Below are 11,529 nucleotides of genomic sequence, written 5' to 3'. Positions count from 1 at the left end.
TTAACGAAGCTCTAATGATGTCTTGAAGAAGAGTGATAACATCCCTTAGATTGGTATTGAAGTATTGAACAAGTGTTAAGAAGGTTCCATAAGGATTGGAGAACAAACGAATCGACGAAACGAACTTCGGAACCACTGGGGTTATACGGCCAAACATACTGGCCGTATAAATTATACGGTCCGTATGTTTGGGACTGTATAATCAACCCAGAAAGGCAAAAGTTTCTGGACCAAATATACGGCCAGACATACGGCCCGTATAAATTATACGGACCGTATGTTGGTCCGTATATACGGTCGGGCAGATTTTTGGTGCATTAAATAAAGGGACCAAGGTTATTTCATTTCACTTCTACTTCCCACCCCTTCTCTCTGAAACATCTCTCTACATATATTCCACAAGAATTCAAGGATTATTAGGGATCAACAACATAAATTAAGTGAATCAAGTATAAGAAAACCCAGTAAAGATCATTCAAGTCAAGAAATCCCAATGGGGATAAACTAGGGTTTTTGCTCAAGTGGATTATTATCAACTAAGGCTTGTTCCTATGTCATCTAAGGTAAGATTTATGATATTTATATGTTGTTTAAGGTATTTAAGAGTTGAAATACTTGGAGTGTAGAAAGGTATGGCAAAATGGGTCATGAATGTGGAATAGTGCCATTTTGAGAAATAGCTTGAATTGAGTTATGATTCTTGATGCATTGTGATGTAAATATGTTATAAATGATGTTGAGAACATGAGATGAGTAATGTACGTGAGTGGACATAGTCGTGTGTTATAGCCATGGATATTGGTGATTGAAGGTAAACTAAGAAATGTGGATAATGTGGATGAATAATGACTATTGTTATGGTATTGTGAATGTATTATTGACGTTTTGGAGTTGATATACGTTATGGTGGAATGTCGTATAAATAAAGGAGATGCTGTCCGATTTTCTCTAGTTTTGGTCATATATGCTAGCTATCGATTCTAATGATAGTATGACTTTAATGAAGGTAGAAACGCTAGCATTGGAGGAGAACGCGCAAGTGTAGAATAGTTGAACGGAAAAGGTATGTAAGGCTAACCCTTATTTCATAAGGCATGGTTCTTTGACCAAATAACTAAATCTTCTATAGGAATATAATATTCTTCAAATGATTGATCTTCCGAGCTAGTAAGCTCACGATTCTTGATACGCCACGATCATACAAAGTTCCTCGTATGACAAGTAAGCCTATAAAGATATGTGTGACGAATGAGGATAATAGTAATGACGATATTGATAACGACTATAATGGTAATAGCGATGATGATAGAGATGACGATGATGATAGTAATGATAATAGTAAAGATGCTTATGAGTTGTATGTATGTATGCCCTTGTATGGCTACTATGAAACACCGAGCTTATATGGCCGGGTAGTATATGTATAGATGTATATGTAGGTATGTTATGTAACGCGTGAACACCACTGCAGTTGGGTATGAATGACACTGAGCCTTGGTAGGGCCCGGTATGTATAACACCGAGCCTTGGTTGGCCGGGTATGTATAATCACCGATCCTAGCTATGGTCGGGTACGTGAAACACCGAACCTTCGAGGTCGGGTATGCTATGTGAACGATGCATATATGCTATGATTACGTATATGATATGGATATGAGCATGAATGCGAATATAGTACGAATATGAGTACAGATACGGATACGTATATATGTACACAATAATGTGCGAGAAACGGAAAGTTCCTATGAAAGGCAAGTAAGTGCCTATGATGATGATATCCCTATCTCCCATCTTGTGATATTTCTCATGTTGTTCATTATGCTTCTATATTGATATTGATTATGCTTTACATACTCAGTACATTCTTCGTACTGAAGTCCTTTTATTTGTTGATGCTGCGTCATGCCCGCAGGTGCACAGGGAGACAGGCTCGATTCATAGCTGTATTCTCAGAGACTACATACCAGAGTTCCATTTCATTCGGAGCCATAACTTTTGAGTACTTATTATTTTGTGTATATAATTATAGGCATAGCGGGGTCCTGTCTCGCTTGTGTGATTTGTTATACGCTTTTTAGAGGGTTGTAGACATGTGAATATGGTTAGATGTGTCTGGCCTTGTCGGCCTATATTTTGTATATTATTTTGATAGCCTTGACGGCTCATGTATATTGACGTGGTATAGATACCAACCATGATATGAAAGCATTGTCGTCCAATGGGACTAGCATGAATGGTGATTAGAAATGTATGTTTAATTATGTGGCTCACCTAAATGTAAGTGAAGTGTAAGGCAAGGGGTGCCCGGGTGGGCTAGCACCGGGCGCCCGTCGCGGCCCTTTAGACGGGTCGTGATAATAGGAAATGATATCCCTTATATACTGACCTTTGATTTCAGCAGGAGAGTGGTGTCAATAAGAGAAGGTAAATGATGCTGCTGGGAGTTACAGAAGCAAGATATTTCATCGAGGTTATGTTATCAAAATTTGTATATACAATATGGCAAACGCTATCATCAAGGTAAGTTATTGTAAGTATAGTAAGAAAATGGATTGAATGTACATTTATTGATGATAAGTTCAGTTATAAAGTGTGAATAGAAGAAGCTGAAGGAACTAGTAAACAGGAAAGTATAACAGGTACAGTTTGAGTTGGACATACGAGGTAAGTTCGTCATTTTCATACGGTTGCTGGAATAACAACAGCCAAAATGACTTCCTTTCTTTAGAGTGATCCCCGTCAAGTGAAAACTCATTTCTGAGATTGGATCCTGCTTGCCAGCTTCAGAATATCGACTCCTGTGGTCAGCTTCTGATTCCGCTTTAGCATGATCAACATCAATATAGAAGCATCATAGACAATATATGAAGTGGCATAGGAGGGAAGACAATAATATCATCATCATGCCACTTACCTGCCTTTCATAGGAACTTTCCATTTCTCATGCGTATTTCTGATATTGGGAGCCCTGTGTGGCTATGATATAATATATATGTATATGTTGGCCTTGTGAGGCATTGTTGGTATTTCCTGCGTGCAGGTTTTGAGATAGTAAGAAATACAGAGGAAACTCTGCCAGAATTTTCTTAGAAATAAAAAGGGATGGAGATATAAGTTCGTAATATGTCTTGAAAGATTATGACAATAGTAATGATAAGATTTGACTAAGTTGCGAGTACGATTGACTTCGAGAAATAAGTTAACCATTGAATTGATGGTAATAGTAATTATGAGGTCGATATCAAAATGGTAAAAAAGGAAATTCTAGGATAATTTGGAAGGGCTTGAGATACTAAGAGATGATTTAGAAAAGGCTGGCAAATCTTAATAGAGTGTTATATTGAGGTATTGATTGAATTGATAAACAAGGATAAATTACGACGAGTTTATAGTTAAAAGGAGTAATAATATGATTGAGACAAGAGTATAGAGGAAGAAGAATTGTGACGAATATGAATGTATTGATATGGCAGCTTGTGGGGTATTAAGGATAAGACTGACCCAAAAGGGTAAAAGGTTAAGTACACCTACTCCACAGAGTGTAGTTAAACCATAGTAAGAATCTTGAATAAGGTTAAGAAGTGCTACACTATAAGATTCGTTGCAAACAGGATATAATGCGAATATAATAAGGATTGTTATGAAAATGAGTAAAGCCCAGTGAGGAAGTGACTAAAAGATATGACGTGATCTATGTGAGTAGAGTATAAAGGCAAGTGTGAAACGGAAAAGCGAGCTGTAGAACGAATAAGAAAGACTTATAAAGTTCTGTATGGAAAAAGTTCAGAATAAAGATTATATGGTAACAGAAATGATAGCGAGCACAAGAAAAGAAGGAGTAATTGAAAGAAGGAAATAAGAAGAAAGCGAGATAACAGTGTAGTAACGGGTTATGACACGTATAGCCGAGAACACGAGTAATATAAGTGACGAAATTATGAAAGACCAAACTAAATAAAGATAAGCAACGAGGTAGAATGAGTGCGAGAAAATGTCTGGGATGATAAGAACAAACAGGGATGAACAGAATACATTTTAAAAATGAGAAAGGGGTTATGCAGAAGTAATGTTTTCCGAAGGATAGAGAGGTAGCATAAGATTCCTCGTGCACATAATAAAAGATGGACATAGACTGGAGAACTGGTAAGGGAATTCTAAAGGAAGCACCCAAGATAGACGTACTTAATTGAGTACGAGTATAAAAAAAGGGGGAATATATAGCTGCGAACTTAAAGGTGTAGTACGACGACAAGGTGATAAGATAACACTATCATTAAGATGAACTTGATTTGATTTTGAATAAGTTAGAAGTCGGTACTGGGTACACAACAAGGATAAGAGAGCATAAGGCATAAAGGAGTACTGCATGTGTATGACTCCACCTCAGAAACAGTGGAATCCTTAAAGGACAAGGACTGTAGGCTTGAGGAACAAATGATGTATTGTAAATTTATTAAAGGAAACATATGATATAGGTTGGGATAAAGACAATGTTACAAGAAAACATTGGACACTTATCATCGGGATATAAGTGTTACCTAATTGAGAATTTGGAACGATTACAAGTGCTAATTAATTGTTGATTGGAGTAAACGGAATGTGGCCTTGGGTGAGTTACTATATTGGTTGAATTACTCGAGTACAGATTATCAGATAAGATTTTATACTATATGTAGAAAGGTTCTCGTCACTTCGTGATTTTGTTAATGTTTCATACGTGGATAATCAAAGTTATAAATTATAAAGAAAGGACATGGATATGGTACAGTATACCAAGTGAATTGGAAAAGGGATCAGATGAATTTGAGAATGGAAATAGGGACATACAGCAGAATGTGAACAGATAATGGTATAAGTACACCCTTAAGGGGGGAAGCGGGTGAGAGAAATGAAAGTGTAAGATGGAAACAATTGACATTGCAATATATTTATTATGGATTCTTAAACTTCAAGTGAGATCCCTTGCTGAAACAAGTTAGTAAGATCTGAAAGCCAGCAATAAATGGATAGAAGTCAGAATGGTATTTGAGACAGTGCTAAGAATTATTTGTAAAGACCTTGAATGATAAGACATTAGAAAGTGGGTCTTATAAAAAGAAAGAGTACGATAAGAGAATGGTAACGAGTAACTTAAGAGATATTGTAAATGGTAGAAATGCTATACTTGATTAGAGGCTATGATGTTGGCAATAGAGTTGTTTGCTAATGATATTGCGACTTACCAGTAGCAAAGGAGAAGGGATAAAAAAATCTCCTATAGTAGGATGTGAAGAAATCAAAGGGGGAAATAAAGGAAGGGAAAGGAGTATGACAAGATAGGCGACGAGCGAGTTTTAGTACGAATGAGATATGTAAAGCAGAATGAACCAGGAGAAGGAAAGACTGTGACTAAAATTGGATATACTTTATACAAGTCGTACAAGTTATGGGCCGTAGAATGGAAGAGGGGCGAAAAACCCAACATAGCAGTTTTAAAATGATAAGGTAGATTATGAGACAAAATTAAAGGATGAGCATATGATAGAAAAGCGGTATTAACTGCGGTACAAAGAAAGTTACCTATATCGGTGTAGATTCAATATGCGGATACAAGTAGTTACCAAAAAAAGGTACTCTTACAAGGCCTATTGCGGGGAATGATTAACATAGAATTTAAAACCCCTTAAGATCATAAATCATGTGAGTATTATGGTTTCTGTCCAGGCGTAGGATAAACGAGAATTAGACGGTATCCCTATACAACAAAGAATTCATAGGAATGATTTTGTAATGAGGAATATACAGGAAATGATTAAAAGATTAAGATTAGGGGGAGAAGTAAATAATAAGGACAAAAAGGTATCTCGAATAATTAAGTATGAACAAGGATTGGCGAGTTCAGGTATCACGAAGGGCCATACCAGAAGAGCGACTTACGTATATCTTTTCAAAGGATATTCGCGAGGTGCCAAGGGAGTGGTTAATGAAGATAGCTGACGTATTATAGACCTCAACAAATTCAGAATGAGGATGGATTTCAATAATGACTCACAAGAAATGTATAGTACTAGACAAGCTTGACGAAAAAGTACCAGGAGATATAGCGACACAACTAATAAGAAAAAAGAAGAGGTGAGTGTTGAATAAATAACTCAGCAGAAGATGGGAAGTACACAGGACAGACAAAGAGGTAAGCAAGATAAAGAAGCAAAGCTAGCGACAGGGCATCATTAGTAAGGAAGGGATTCGTTCTCGATTATTTCTTGACGTAAGAAAGGTGTGAGCCAAGGAAACGATAGGTGTATGCGTGAAAGGAAAATGAGAAGAGAAGTGGTGAAGAATTACTATTATGTGATTACTTGCTAAGACGAATTGTATAGTACTAATGGTTGTTAGAAGGATAATTACATGATTACTAGGGAGCTATTGTTGCAAGGCCCATGGCCTTTCATAGTTTAACATTCGAGGATGAATGTTCTAAAGGGGGGAAGGATGTTACATTCTGTATTTACGTACGTGAAATTGCGTCGTAAGTTAGTCACATAAGCTCAAAGGATAGGATTATCTTTGAAATTATAAGTGTTTATGTTATGTTTAACAAGTAATAACCAAGTGTCGTGAAGGTTAGAGGTTACTCGAATTGGAGAAAATAAGTTTCGTCGAGGTTTGAAATTTATTTGAATGAAATACAGTCCAAGCTATAATATCCTGTATTTTGGACCGGGAAATTTAACCATCCAACATGAGCAAATTTTACCCATTCCTGGAGGATTTGTTCATATTCAACCATGCAAATATAGATCTCGGTGTATAAAAGGATGAAGTTTTGAAATGATTTAAGATGGAAAAGTGTGTTGACGATTATTGAAAATAATATTTTATGTGTGGAAAATGAGGCTAGGACTAGTATTATATCACATGGTCATGATAATGAGTATATGAAGGGTGTCAAAAATAATCTATTATTTGAGTTTGTTGAGATCAAGAAATTAATTACGTGGGTATTGAGTAAATGTTGGATTATTGTGGGAGAGAAAGCAATTAGATAACAATGTAGTGGATAAATGTTAAGTTAAAATACAAGTCCACGTGTCCATGATTGAGGGCAGAAAATTGACACCTACTATAATGTTTTATTGGTGGCATATTGAGGATAAGAGTGAAATAAATATATATATATATATATATTCAAGTGAATGGTGGGCCCCACGGTCCTTAGTTAATAGTTGTACTTGAGATATTTTCTCTTAAAAGAGATAATTCTCTTAAGAACGTAGGGAGCAGCAATATAAAGGAAGAAGCTATATATTTCATCTTAAAAGGCACGAAGTGTGCAATTGACGTTGAAGCAACACGATACAGTGAATGACTTGGAGATTATTGCCTCGCCGGTAAAGTGATTCTAATATCGGTTTCCTCCGGATGATAGCAAAATGGAGATTTCTTCAAAATGAAGTAAGGTGGAGGAAGATTATTTCTTGGCATATGAGGTAAGGATTCTCCTCTACTAGACATATTTTTGTTATCCAAATCGTATCTACATTGCTAGATGAAAGTTATATCAGAAATCGGATAAATTGTTGTTATCGTATGGGTTGTTTGGTGGCTGTTTTGGAACTTGTTATTGTTGTGTTGTTGTTGTTAATGTTGTAGAGAAATTTCGGAATGAAGATGGGGTTTAAAACTATTGTTTAATTGACAAGCCGAGCTTGCCGCTCGTCGCATTATTGTTTGAATTGTTGAAACTATTTTTATATTGTTGAGGGGCTGGATCGATGGGATTAATTACTGATGTTGTTAATATTATTATTGGTATTTTTGTTGATGATTTGGCCGAGTTACATTCTCGGGGTTGTTGAATTTATAAAGAAAATGTTGTCCGAATTTTTATAAATGACGTGCTAGCTTAGGGTTGGATTCCTAAGTACCTATAGCTAATGCTTGGTATCTACTGACGTTGTTGTAGATCTTGGGAAGCCCGAGACTTAGGTTTGGATTAGCTTAAGAAGCGGACAAGGTATTTAAAGCTATCCCTTCTTTCTTTTTGGCATGATCTACATGAGACAAACAGACGACGAATGTATAAGCTCCAAAGAAACTCCTATTCTTAGAGGCACTAGGATGGATAATGTTTTTGATGTCCAGAACCTATTTCATATTGTCTTGATACGTGTCTATGATTCCTGAAGTTCTATTTGATATAATTTATAGTGACATTCGAAGGGTACTTGACATGACTATTGACTTTGATTTTCAAATGATAGTTCATTTTGATTATTCTATTGAGTCTCAGATATGACTTAGTCTGCATATGGTTGCTCAATACTCTGCTCGTGCATGCCGTTAATATATCTTTCACCGAGTCCCGGGCCGGGTATTTTTTCATGCACAGTTTCACTACATTGTTCACCGAGTCCCTCACTAGAGGGCCGGGTACGATATATATATATATATATATATACATATATATGATAATATGATGATGATGATGTGATTATGGCGCCGAGGATGGTATATGATGACTTATTCACCGAGTCCCATAATGGGCCGGATATGGTATATGATATAGACATACACGATTTTCATAGTGTAAGGCACAGGTGCATTGGTATCTTTGATTATCATACTTGCCTCCAGTAATCATTTATGTAGTTGTGATTTTCCTTATTGTATTACATGCTTTATATACTCAGTACATATTCCGTACTGACCCCCATTCTTCGGGGGGCTGCATTTCATGCCCGCAGGTACAAATACTCGATTTGGTGATCCTCCAGCTTAGGACTTCTACTCAGCTGTCTTGGAGAGCTCCATTGTTCCGGAGCCTATAATTTTGGTACCGATCTTTTGATGTATATATATGTTTATCCAGGGGTACGGCGGGGCCCTGTCCCGTCATATTTCACTTTTATACTCTTAGAGGTCTGTAGACATATATGTGTTGTATATAGGTTTTGGTCAGCTGTGTCTATATGGTTTTCTTTTGATATTCCTGTGTATAGTGGCAGCCTCGTCGGCTTGTGTATTATGTTATGCTGTGGTTAGCCGTGACTCCTAAGGAGACAGGTTTATGATATGTGGTGTTGTGAATCCTTCATTTGTTTTGACAAGTTTCCATATTGTCCTTAGTTTTAGTTTGACTATATTTAACAGGACCGTATACGAGTGTCCAGTTCTGGCACTAGTCATGGCCCATGGGGTTGGGTCGTGACAGAATGAACCTTGGGTGCAAACCCTTCACTTGAGAAAAACTCTAGTTTCACATTCACTTGGATTTCTTACTTTGGATGAACTTTAATGGGCTTCTCACACTTGATTCACTTAGCTTGATGTAGATGATCACTAATATCTCTTGAATTTGCATGAAATAAATGTAGAGAGATATTTTAGAGAGAAGGGGTGAAATGTAGAAATGAAATAATGAACTTGGTCCCCTTTTTAATAACCCAAAAATTTGATCTGTCGGGATATTATACGGTCCATTATACGGGTCGTATAAATTTATACGGTCCGTATAAGGGACCGTGAAATCGACCATTCATCCACTCGTCTCTGTGACCATTATACGGTCTATTATACGGGCTGTATAAATTTATACGGTCCGTATAACTGACCGTATAATCCCACCAGTGAGTGATCTTCACTGTGATGGTTCTGCGGTCCATTCTACGATCCGTATAACATTATACGATCCGTATAACATTATACGGTCCGTATAATGAGCCATATAACCCATCAGTCCACAGAACTTGTTCTCGCTACTTCGTTTGATCTGCAATCCTTATGGAATCTTCTTAACACTTTTTCAACACTTCATTAACAATCTAAGGGATGTTATAACTCTTCCCCAACACATCATTAAGCCGTCATCAACTTGTTACTCATAATTATCGTCCGATACCTGCCGTATGCCTTGCCTTCTCTTGGCAACTTTCTTGTCTAACATCGAATATCTTTGAAATCCTACTTAGGGCCATCAAATGTCATTATTTACTTATTGAAATACCATACACTTCGTGCTCTTCGTTAGCCCATTCACTGTGCATCAACGAAAAAAATTTCGAGGTGTAACAACATTCATCCAGCAGTATTTGGTGCACTCCACTTGGTTCAGAGCTACTGTCCATTTTGGTATGCTATTTTTGATGTGTATATATGGGTATGACGGGGCCCTGTTCCGTCCTTTCTATAGCTTTGTACTCCTTTAGAGGTCTGTAGACAGTTGTATATAGTGTGGATGTCATGTAGCCTTGTTGGCTTCTATTTTTGTTGTACAGCATCTACGGCGGCCTAGTCAGCTTGCACTATTGCTTCCAGTAGGTGTATATATGCTTATGAGCTCTTGATGCATAATTCATTATGCTTTTCATACAGAAGTCAGTATGATTCAGTTATGAGTCACATATGGGCCACCCCTTTTATTCTGTGAGGTTCAGGTATAAGTATGGGAGTGTCTGACAAGTAGAACTCGGGCACTCGTCAGGACTCATCGGTTTGGGTCGTAATAGAAGTGGTATCAGAGCAGTTCTTTCCTAGGGTTGTCTACATACCGTGTCATGTAGAGTCTTTGTTATAGCCCGTATTTTGTACTTTTGGAAATTCCAAAGCCATCGTGGAAAGTTAGGGGCGCGATCATTTTCAAAAATTATTTCAATGTACGAGTGGTTGAAGACATTATTTATGATTATTATTAGTATGGAAATGTTGAGAAGGGTTAAGGGCAAAAGGAGAAATTCGCAAAGGATCAATGGAAATGATGTGGGAACTTAGGGGCAAAATGGTAATTTCACAAGGCATTCATAAAAGGCCATATTGGCCGAAAATAAAAGGGGAATTATGCATGTGGTCAAAGCTTGCATGGCAAGAATAATGAAGTCATTCTTTTTAAAATTCAAGAAAACTCTAGAAAAGGAAAAACAAAATGGAAAAAGAAGAGAAAAATCTAGAGAGGGGCATGTGCCCCTCACATGCCACTATAACTATATATATATATGTATAAGTCTTGAAAAAACAAGACAATTTATCACTTACAACTCTAGAAATTTCAAGAGAAACAAAGAAAAAAAGAAGACACTTTGGAAGAAAAATAAAGGGCCAATTTCGGCCAAGCTTGGAGGAAACAAGAACCTTGGAAAAATTTCTCAAAAATTACTCTCTACTAATTGGAAGGTCCCTAGCAAGGAGAAGAGGTCATTGGAACAAGTTGAACATTTATTGTTGCAAGATCAACATTCTAGCCAAGTAGGAAATTGAAGAAAAAGGGTAAGACTTAATATTCTTGTATATGTTATGTATGGTTGTGTATATTGTGGTGTGTAGGAGTGAATGAAACTCATGAAAATTATGAAAATATGGATGTTGAATAGTTGTCCGTGTATATGTAGTTGTGGCCGTGTGGTCATAGTGTGATTTGGAAGAGAATGGATTAATTCTATGTAATATGTTAGTTGTTGTTGCAATGTATGGAAAAGGATGGAAAATTCATGAAAATAGGGGTGTAGTTGTTGTGGCCAAAAATGGACTGTTTTGCATGTCAAAGAATGGACTAAT

The sequence above is a fragment of the Lycium barbarum genome, chromosome 8, assembly GCF_019175385.1.
Source record: "Lycium barbarum isolate Lr01 chromosome 8, ASM1917538v2, whole genome shotgun sequence".
NCBI lineage: Eukaryota > Viridiplantae > Streptophyta > Magnoliopsida > Solanales > Solanaceae > Lycium > Lycium barbarum.
Note: the sequence above shows the minus strand (reverse complement) of the source record.